This window comes from Echinops telfairi, unplaced genomic scaffold, assembly GCF_000313985.2.
Source record: "Echinops telfairi isolate 266 unplaced genomic scaffold, ASM31398v2 ScPeMD7_31;HRSCAF=116, whole genome shotgun sequence".
NCBI classification, from domain to species: Eukaryota; Metazoa; Chordata; class Mammalia; order Afrosoricida; family Tenrecidae; genus Echinops; species Echinops telfairi.
In genome coordinates, this window is record NW_022103928.1 from 26,924,762 (window position 1) to 26,934,983 (window position 10,222).

The 10,222-nt window shown below is 48.6% G+C and overlaps 1 protein-coding gene across 3 annotated transcripts in view; it reads right to left on the bottom strand.

The window, feature by feature from the left end:
- Window positions 1–4,106, bottom strand: part of RAF1 (Raf-1 proto-oncogene, serine/threonine kinase) — an 82,138-nt gene extending 78,032 nt beyond the window's left edge. The window contains exon 1 of one of the 3 annotated variants that reach the window (XM_045290107.1): window positions 3,791–4,106. The gene's annotated coding sequence lies outside the window, so the exon portion shown is untranslated. The remainder of the gene's footprint in view (window positions 1–3,790) is intronic. The other 2 variants (XM_045290106.1, XM_004702382.2) reach the window with 2 other exon arrangements.
- Between the last annotated feature and the right edge of the window lie 6,116 nt (window positions 4,107–10,222).

Here is a 10,222-nt window from a genome sequence, read left to right on the forward strand (position 1 = left end):
AAAAAATGTAATTAGGAACTTTATTCACAACTTTAAAGCAAAAATAAACTCCTAGATTTGACTATCATAGAGATTATAGGCAAAGTAGCCAAGCCCCATACTAGTTTATTTGAACCCTGTCAGATGAGTAATATGAATCTCTTATCCATCCATATAGTCAAGGTGAGCTCTTTTTTCAACTTTTTTTTTGTTTTCTGTTTTTGTTTTCAAGAAATGACTTTCGTGAGCTGCACAAATTTTAAAAAGAAAAACCTTTCAAGTCATGCTTCATTTTTGTGATTTCATAGCACCCCCACTATCATGTTAGTCCACTGCCTTTCAAAGGCAGTATTTAAAATTCTCTTTGCAAGTCAACATTAAGGCATGCTGTTGGGCCAACAAATGCCTCACAAAATCAGAATTATTATGTATGTCTTATATATGTTCTTAACATGCAAACAAGAGTACTCCATGTAACATTTCTATTTTTAGGCAACTAGTTACATATAGGTATTTGAGATGTAGTAGCAGCACATATCTATTAATAGTAATTCTAAGATATTAATTATATTGTCCATTTAATAAATAAGCTAGTGCTCTGAAAAAGTAAAAATTCACTTCAAAGAGAGATGACACTGTTGCCACTGCTTAATCTTCTAAGCAAATCACCTACTTTGGAACTCACAAATGACATGTTTTATCCTAAAAGCAACTAGTTTCAGAGTAATTCTAAGATACTTGAGATTTAGTCATTCACCATAATCTTTTGGATACTTCTTAATGACCAGCTTAATCAGCTTCTCACTGAAGTCTTTCAATTAAGACAAACTCCATAAAATATGTTGAAATGTATTTCACTCAAGCCTTCTACTTTGAAAAACATATAACTTTGTTTTCAACTGTGACAAAAGCATAATAAGACTAAGCAACTTCACTGCAAATTTACAATCATAAGCATACCTAAGAGATCAGCTTTTTTAATATAAACAGTAACAGGTTTATTTTCCCAAGTATCCAATGTTCAACTGGGTCAAATGTTTCTGTTGCATTTTAAACAGCTTAGCCCTTGAAGCGATAAGAGTGAAAACCAGACAAAAGAATCTTAATATTCTTCAGTGGTACATAGTCATCACAACCCAAGATTTAGGAACTGCCAGTTGAAGTCTGTTAATATTTTAATAATCACTTTAGCATTATCATTAATCGAAACATATAGCTATTTCAGGTAACATGCACAAATAGTTAAAGACGTCATATAATAATTGGGATCTGGGAATCTACCCAAAGAAACATTTTATTACATAAAATATTTATTAATCTGAAGTCATTAGCTTACTACATTCTCAGGTGCTTTATAAAATCTGTCATTTTCTATATGGCTGGGGAGTATAGTTTATATTATCAAGCCATTTAAAACTGAGAATTAGCAAAATGCACGACTACGAAGTCAACATTTTGTCAGCAAGCATACTTCAGAAGAATCTTTTGCAAGCATCCTTAGGAATTTGGGTTCAGTCCAGTCACCATTGTATAAATACAAGACATTTAATCTATAACACTTTAAAAATGTTCCTAACTGGGTTTACCAAAGTAAATCTTTTCTATTACTATCATCTTAACAAGAATAAAGACAGCTACAGTTAATGATATCACATATAGGTATAGTTGTGGTCATTTGTATAGAAGTATTGGTGCATACATAGTCATAGAGAGAGACTGTGTGCACAGGGACATATTATGGAAAAACCTCTTAGGCATATCCAAACACACTATGGGACTGAGATTTTGGCTTGAAGGTAAAGGGTCAAAATGTCATGGAACACATACAGGTCAATTAGGATAAGAACAATTCATAAAGATAGTGTTCGTCATCCTAGTTTGGTGAATAGCATCTGGGTTAAATTTTTGCAAGACAACTATTGGTCTCTTCCTATATGAAGCAAAGGAGACTGAGGGAAGTACACGGTACTTCCTCAAGAGTACACAGGCCTAATGGCTCACAAGTCTCCTCTAGCCTGAAACCAGAAGAACTAGAATCACTTTGACCAGGTATACAACAGAAGGCCCCACTTAGAATTGGGGGGGGGGGGGCAGAGAGAGAATGTAGAACAAAGCTCAAATCATCAAAGAAAAAGACCAGACTTGAGACTGGAGGAACCCCTGACACTATCACTCTTTTCACTGGAACTGAAGCCCCTCCCAGGGGTCACCTTTTAGACAAATGATAGAGTGGCCTACAAAATGAACAGTAAAACCCAGGAGAAATATGCTCCTTAGAATAATCAACTATGCAATATCACACTGGTCACACTTTCACAAACGCAAAAGTGAGGCAGCAAGGAGGGCAAGGAAACTGGAGCAATGGAACAGTATAGGCTGGAAATGGTGAGAGTCACTTAACAGGCTGTGCATGAAATATCGAAACAGAAAATTAATTTGCCACGTAAACATTCACCTAAAACACAGCAAAATCGGGAGGGGATGATTAGGTATCAGCAAGAGTGGAAAATCTGCAACCCTACTTCAGAAGAACCCAAATCAGATCAACTAATTCATTAACTAAAACCAAAGCAAACCATGGGGCAGATCCCATGGGACTAACTGACCATTATCTTCAAAGATATAAAAGGCCTTAACCATAGAGCAACTTTTCTTTTGGACTCTATTTCTCTGCGCCCCCGACTTTGTGGCTCCCCGACCTCCTCTCAAATCTTGCAAGCCTCCAACCAGCGCTTCCTTCCCTCTTTACGAGCTTTTCTGCCCCCTCCCTCCTCACCTGGCAGCACTTACTCATCAGTTCTTCCAAGCCCGGCGCATAGAGGACCCGGCCCCCTAAGGCGGCTAGGCAAAAACGAGGTGCTCGCTCTCAGTTCCCACAGCGCTTCGCGAGCCAATCTTTGGCACATCGCCTGGTTTCCCCTTCTCGGGCGAGCTGGCGGGGCCGACTCTCTCCCCAGCAGGCTAGACAGGCCGACAGGCTCACTGAACGTGAGAATCCATCCCCTACTTAGGTTAAACAACCCCTAGGACGCGGCCACGTCTCAAGGAGACGTACGCGATCCTATGATTCCTTCCACCTGAGAAGGATCGCCGTGGGCATAGCCAGCCCCTGGAAAAAGAACAATGAATGAACACCGCCTCCCCTCTCTGGGCAGTGACCAGCTCTGCAGAGCCCCCGCCACGGCGGAGCTGCAGCAGCGTCCTAGCGGCTCGCACTTCACCCCAGACAGCCCTGCATCTTCACCCCGACCCATCCCGGGGCCCTGCTCGGCCTAAGCGCCCTCAACCTCTCATTAGTAACCCGCAGTCCTGAAACCCAAGGCCGGGCCCCTATGCCTTTGTGATGGGGCGCTGCCCCATTTCCTCCTCTCGTCTTCCCTACAAGGGTCTCGCTTAGGTGAAGGTGCAGGCCTGGGTACCCCACCCCGCGGCCAAAGGGGGAAAACATTTTTAAAAAGGAATTCGCTCATCCGAATGACAACACCGATACGGGGCATTTCTGGGCGGGTTCTCCTGTTGCCAAAATATGAGGAGTGTCCACTGGGCACTGGGGCGGCGCTGGCACATTCCCCCGAAACGCAAGGAAATTTGCGTGGGATGTGGGATGTGGGACCTTGGCTCACCGGCCATGACACTGGGCCCCGAGCCCCTCGGCCGCCTAATGCCACCCCGAGTGACAGCGGACTGCCCAGGGCCCTTCGCCCCGCAGCCCCCGGGGCTGCTCCGTCAGCGCCGCCCAGGCCCGGGCACCAGCGAGTCCGGCCCTTCAGCCCCGCCGCCCGGCTTCCCAGGACTCGGCCCCGCCGCCTACCTGAGGGAGCCGGGCCGACCCAGTGTCCTGTCCAACGGCGGCGGCGGCGGCGGCGTCTAGTCCGCTCCTCCTCCCCGCGGCGGGTGAGGGAGCGGGAGGCGGTCACATTCGACGCGTCCCCAGCCCGGGAGACGGAGTCCCGGGCAGCCACCGCATCGTTCCACTCGCGCCTCGAGCTCCACACCCCAAAGCCAACTGGCCCGCTGTGGGGCCCAAGGAGAACCGCAAGACGCCTTCCCGCCTCACACTCGTTCTCGTCTTACTCCCTCCATCTAAAATGGCGGCCCCAGCGCCCGCGATGAAGAGACTCTCGGGCGGCCCCGGCAAGCGAGCCCTCCGTTCGGTGCTCTTCCTCCCGACCTGCGGCGCCACCGGCTCGCGGCCTCGGCGAGCCCTGCAGGCAGGCGACGTCGAGCTTGACTCGGGCATCTATTGCTCTGGCCTGAACTCAGGCCCGCCTCCTAGGGGCGGGCCGTGGCCTCGCGCTCCCTGCGGACGCCATTTCGAAGCTGGTAACACTGCAAAGCTGGGGCCCGGTGGGCGGCCGGCGACTTGTTGGGGCTGGGTCAGCTTCGCGACGGTCTGTCGTGACCAGACGGCCTCAAGGATTCACGGAGCAGAGCATATTGTCCAGCTTGGGCTTGTCCTCTCCGGAGTCTGACACGTTGGTTGAAGGAAAGCCACCAAGTCTTTCTAAGCCTCAGTTTTCTCATCTGCAGATTGGGGGTGCATGCATTGCTTCCCATCAGATGGACAAAAAGTTAACTTAAAAGACTGTCAGCCAATTTGGTCCAAGACATCTGAAAACCTGTCTTGATATAAGAGGGAAGTTTGGCATTGTCTCAACATGTACACAATTGCCTTAAGTATTGAGAAATCAATCAAATGGCCTGTTGTCTAGTGAGTGGTGTGCTCGCGTGTGAGTGCGCGTACACACGCCCGCACACCCACACCCGGTGTAAATAAAAATCCAGAAAGTAATAAATGCCCTTTGAAGGAAAATAAGACAAAGTGAGGAGAGGATGGCAGAAGTATGTGGACTTACATGAAAATAAATGCAGGGGAAAGGAGGCAGGAGCGTAAGGGGAGAGAGCGTCTTTCTTTTGTTAAAGTGATTATCACATTAACACCTCAGGATTCAATGAGAGAAAGCAGGGAACACAGAGCCTGAGTGTTCAGACTTCAGTATGGGGCACCAGTCAAAGGTGGCCTTGGCCACTTCCTAATCTATAACTTAGGCAAGTCACTTCAATGTCTTCATGTGTAAAGAAACGGTAATGGGACTCAGTCAGAGCTGTAAAAATGTAGTGAGTTTAGATGGAAAGCACCTGGGACAGTCTGGCAGACTGTTAGCTTAGAGAAGTGTTAGCTGTGATTACAGCTATCTTATACTACATCATCTCCAGCAGCAGCATGATTACTTCAGGGAGCCCGGCTACACTTTCGGACCCTGGACTATTCCTTCATTCAGTGGCCCCCAGCTGGTATTTGCCCACCACTTTACAATTTAGAAAGTTTGAAGACCGGTGCCTCTTATTTAGACCTCACAGCTAACCTTCATGTTTTAGATGAGGAAGTAGAGACCAAAAACTCAGTGGTTCATGCCAGGTCACCTAGCACGCTGACACAGATGGCTTCATCTGACTCCTAGCTCAGCCCTTCCTGCCACTGTGATTTAAAGGTCTGTAAGGAAATAAAAGTTGGATTAGATTTCTGTGGGCCCTCAAGGATCTCCCAACCAGAGAAGAGTGGATCTCTCTCCCTGACTACCACCCCCATCTCCTTAACCTCTGGCTCCCTGCTCCCCTGATGCTGATTCTCCAAGCAAGCTGGAGAGTGGACCCTTGCCCCAACTGTCTGCAGGTTGCCAAGAACTCTCTTGAATAATGCCGGTGCGTGCTCTGGTGAGAGGGGCGGTTAACTCTAGAGCCAGGGAGCTAAGTAAATAAATGGGATTGGTGTGTGGAGACTCAAAAGAGGAATGGGGGAAGGAAGGAAGGAGTCGGTCATAGTTTGAAAGAAGAATGGATGTATGGTATTTCTGATAAACAGAAGGAAAAATGGGAGGGGTCATGGGGTGGGGGAAGGGGAACATGGGAACTTTTGTGTTGGAATGTACTACTTGATCTGCTACATGGTGTAGATACATGTGAAATCAGCATACATTAAAAAAGTGTCTACTTTACACATTGTTACCCCTCAGTAAGAAAGTATTGAAAGGCGGGCAGTAAACTCTTTAAGCCCAACAAAAAAGGGTGCATTTGCCCTTGAAGGAGAGAACATTTTAACATGCAACAGATGCATTTGTGGGGCTTCTTCACATAGCAGTCATTTTACACAGTCCTGGTACAGACCACAGCCCTGAAAGGCCTGGTGTTCAGAGAAGGAAGCCTTCGTTCAGGAGAACACAGGTGGTGAAGTGGGGGAGCTGGGCTTGAGGCTTGTTCATTTGTTTGCTCCTCATTTAGGCCATAAGTACTTGTTGTGCGTGGGATGTGCCAGGCTCTATTTGAGCCCTGGGCCCATAGCAGTGAACAAACCAGTTTCTGCCCTGAAGGAAGCTCAGGTCCCACCAAGAGACAATCGGCAAAGAAGTAAACCACTCAATGAGCATGATCATCAGGATTGTGGAGAATCTGAGCGATGAGACTATCTGCTCCCTCCCACAGAAAGACGGACAGGCTCAGAAGCTCTACACGGGTCATTATGAGTCAGTCATCTTGGTGGTAGGGGATTTGGTTGGGTAATAAGGTGGGAAGGGGGCAAGGAAGGCTTCTCTGTGGCAGGGACAATTAAGCTGAGCGCTGGAAAATGAGAAAGAGCTAGAGCAGCGGTTCTCAACCTGTGGGTCGCGACCCTTTTGGGGGGTCTAACAACCCTTTCACAGGGGTCGCCCGATTCATCACAGTAGCAGAATTGCAGTGATGAAGTAGCAACGAAAGTAATTTTATGGTTGGGGGCCACCACAACATGAGGGACTGTATGAAAGGGTCGCAGCCTAGGAAGGTTGAGAACCACTGAGCTAAAGGAAGAGCCTTCCAGGTGGCTGGCACCACACAGGCCCAGGCCCAGGAGCAGGAACACACAGGCCAGCGTGTTGAAAGACAGACGGGGAGCCGGGAACCGAAAAGGCAGGCAGGTGGGAAGGGGTCAGATGGAATCCAGTCCAGCCTGACCTCCCACGCCTGTGGCCTTGCCATACCATCCCGCCTCTCAGGCAAGTTTAATTTTAGCCCCAGATGAATTTGAGGTGTGGGCCTGGGCTGGGCCGGTCCTGGGTGAGGTGAAGACAAACAGTCACCCTGCCAGGTGAGACTGAGGTTTCCTAGCAGAGGGCACCCAGAGAGCGAGTGAGGGGTTGGCTCTGCCAGGGAGGGAAAAGGACGCTTCCACAGAGGCAACATTTATGCTGCGAATTGAAATCCATGCTGGAATTTTCCAGCCTGAGCAGGGAGAGCAGGAGAGGGGCACAGGACTGGCTGGCTGTGACACACTCGATAGGTCTGAGAGACACCCAGGAACTTTGCCAGGGTGGAGCGCGGGGCAGGGAGAGAATGGTGACAAGGAGCTGGCTGGCCCAGGGCCAACCCTTGACCCTCCCCACAACCATGACAGGGACAACTAGTAATGGGGTGACCAGCACCTGCTAGGTGGCAACCGCAATACTGTACATGCTATTAAATTAGATGTAGGAACCCCACGTGTAGATACCCTGGGGAAGAGTCCCAAATTGAAGGGGGGCAGGATTAAGATCTAGGCTCTCAGAAATTACTTATGAGCACTTACATCAGAAGTCAATTTGATAAGATCAAAACTTCAAATACGTATAGCTTTCATGCCAATAGTTCTTCCGGGAGTTTACCCTACAGATACACTGTATACATATGAAATGATGTACAACATTGTTGGGCTTCTGGCGGGACTGCTAATCTAAACACAGGAGCAGCATGCATCTTTGAAAACCTCTGTACATCCTGACACTAAAAGACGTCCAAATACTGTTGGACAAACAGGGGGAAAAAACAGGAGGCAAAACAGAAGGAACAGAATGCTACTTTTGTGAAAAGGGAGAAAAATAGTGCTATTAAGGCTAAAAGTAAATCTAGAGAATACCAAAAATGTTACTAACAGGGGTGACAAGCTGGAGGAGGATGGGGACTGGGTAAATGAGGGAACGGGAGTGGAAAAAGTAGCATTTGCTGATTAACTTTTTATCATTCGAAGTGTTTGAACCACGTGTGCTACCCATTCAAAATGTGTAATAAAAAAAAGAAGAAGAAGCCTGGGGTCAGATTAAGAGGTCGAAACAAGAGACAGGGAATCAAGTGGAGGTGTGGGGTCAGGAGATTTGTTCTGTGCCTCACCTGTCTCCACGCACTCATTGTCCACACGCCCCTCGGCCATAACCCCAGGTGACTTTGCTGGGACATGAGCTAGCCAGGATTCCAAAGTCAAGACCATCCTCTCGGGCTTTCTGAGTCCTGGGTTGTCCACAGTTCTCACAGCCTCTCCACAGTTCACGATGCCATACCCTCTTCCCCAGAGCAGGTGCCCTAACCAGGTAGCGCCCCCACCTTGGTGTATGCTGTCCCCTGCTTCTTGGCGTACACAGGTTCCCCCTGCACAACCTCTCAGGGCTTGTCCCACCCCGTCCCTGGCTCACCTCTACAGGAAGGCTCGTCAGAACTCTCCTGAAAGCCCCCTTCTTTCCCTCTAGCTCACTGAGAGGCTGACAACTCATCTTCAACAAGAGCTAGGCCCTTGCTCAGTGGCTCCCTTCCACCATTTTCCTACTTGGGCAGCTACTGCGAAGACCATGTATTTCCTTCTTGATAAAACCAGGCTCTCCTCTCCTCTCAGCACAAAGGCAGGTATGGGCTCTGGAGTCAAATCGACGTAAGATCAAGGCCAGCCCTGTCCCTTAACCACCATGACTCGTGGCCTCTCTCTCATGTTAGAACTCTTGCCTTCAGTGGTTGTTGGGGTGGGAAGGTGGGGGGAAGGGTGAAAAGAAACAAGAAACAGCGTGCAGAGTCCTAGCTCCTAGACGTGCCAAATTTGGTCTCTCCTTCCAAAACAGAGTCCATACCTAAAACACGCTGCCCTGGATCCTCGGGCCAAGAAGCGCCGAGTTTGAGGCCTCTCTCCGTGTGTATCGGAGCTGCAGGCACTGGAGCGCACTGCATGGCATGCATCTGGCATTGTTTCATGCAGACGTCAGTCAGCTGAAACAGAAGGAACCGCCCAGAACCATGGAATGAACTGGGGCCCATGAGCACTAGAAGGGCTTCACAGTGAATATGGATTGCGGCACACTGAAGACAGAAGGCCCTGACGTCTACATGAAATGCCTTCCCAGAAAGCTGCTTAGAATGAAGGTCTTCCAGAAGTTATCCGCCCAGTGTCCCTCTTCACCAGGAAATTATTATCCTCTCAATGCACAGAATCATGTGGGTGTGCCATGTTGGGGTTTACACTGATAGTAAACTTCTGAAACGTGAAAGAAAGGAGAATGCACAGGGTCTAGTCAAAAGCTTGACAGACAGAGACCACACAGGTGCCTTGGAAAACAGACCTTCCAAAGGGTCACAGCCTTGGAAACTGTGGCGCAGCTCTGCTTTGCTCACACGGGGAACCAGGAGTTAGAAGCGACCCGTGGCAACTAAGAGCACGGACAACAGCACCCAGTAGGTGCTCAGTGAGTGCTTCTCCTCTTCCCCCTTCCTCTCTAGCGCCTCTCCTGCACGAATACAGCTTTCTGCCCTAAAGGAGCAAATCTGCTAGGCTTTGAATTGGAAGTCCACCAGCACACAAACTTCAACCACTCTAAAACCAGGAGAACTACTGTCTGGCTACCACTCTCCAGCACTCTGAAAGGTGACAGTGGTACTGGAGAGAGTGGGAGAAAAGCAGGAGCAAAATCCAAAATCATAAGAAAGACCAGACCTACGAGTCTGATGGAGACTTGTGGAACATGCACTGTGGCCCTTGGATCCCTTTTAAGCTTGACACCAACTCACCTGTGCAACTCTCTGTGATCCCCATGAAAATTTGGAAGCAAGACGAGGGAGGCCCTTTGCTTGCTGTCTGTGACTCCCCTTCTCGGTGCTACCTGTTTTTCCTGACGTGCTTCAGGAAGTTAATCTTAAGCAACAGTACCTGCAGGCTAGGAGCTTACCTCTCAACGATGTGGTGACAGAGCTAGAGGCGCTAAGATTTTTTTCTGCGCAAACAGCACAGCGGAACTTGCCATTAAAAATGTAATCTCCAACTAGCATAGAATTGCAGTAGAGAGGAGAGCTGGGCTCCGGAAGAGGGTGGCAGGGGCTGGGGCGCAGGCAAACCATGCCAGGCTCACTCTGCAAGAAACAGCAAGAAGGGAGTGCTGCGTAGTGCAAGGATTGCGCTTATTCTGAACTCCAGAGCTTATCG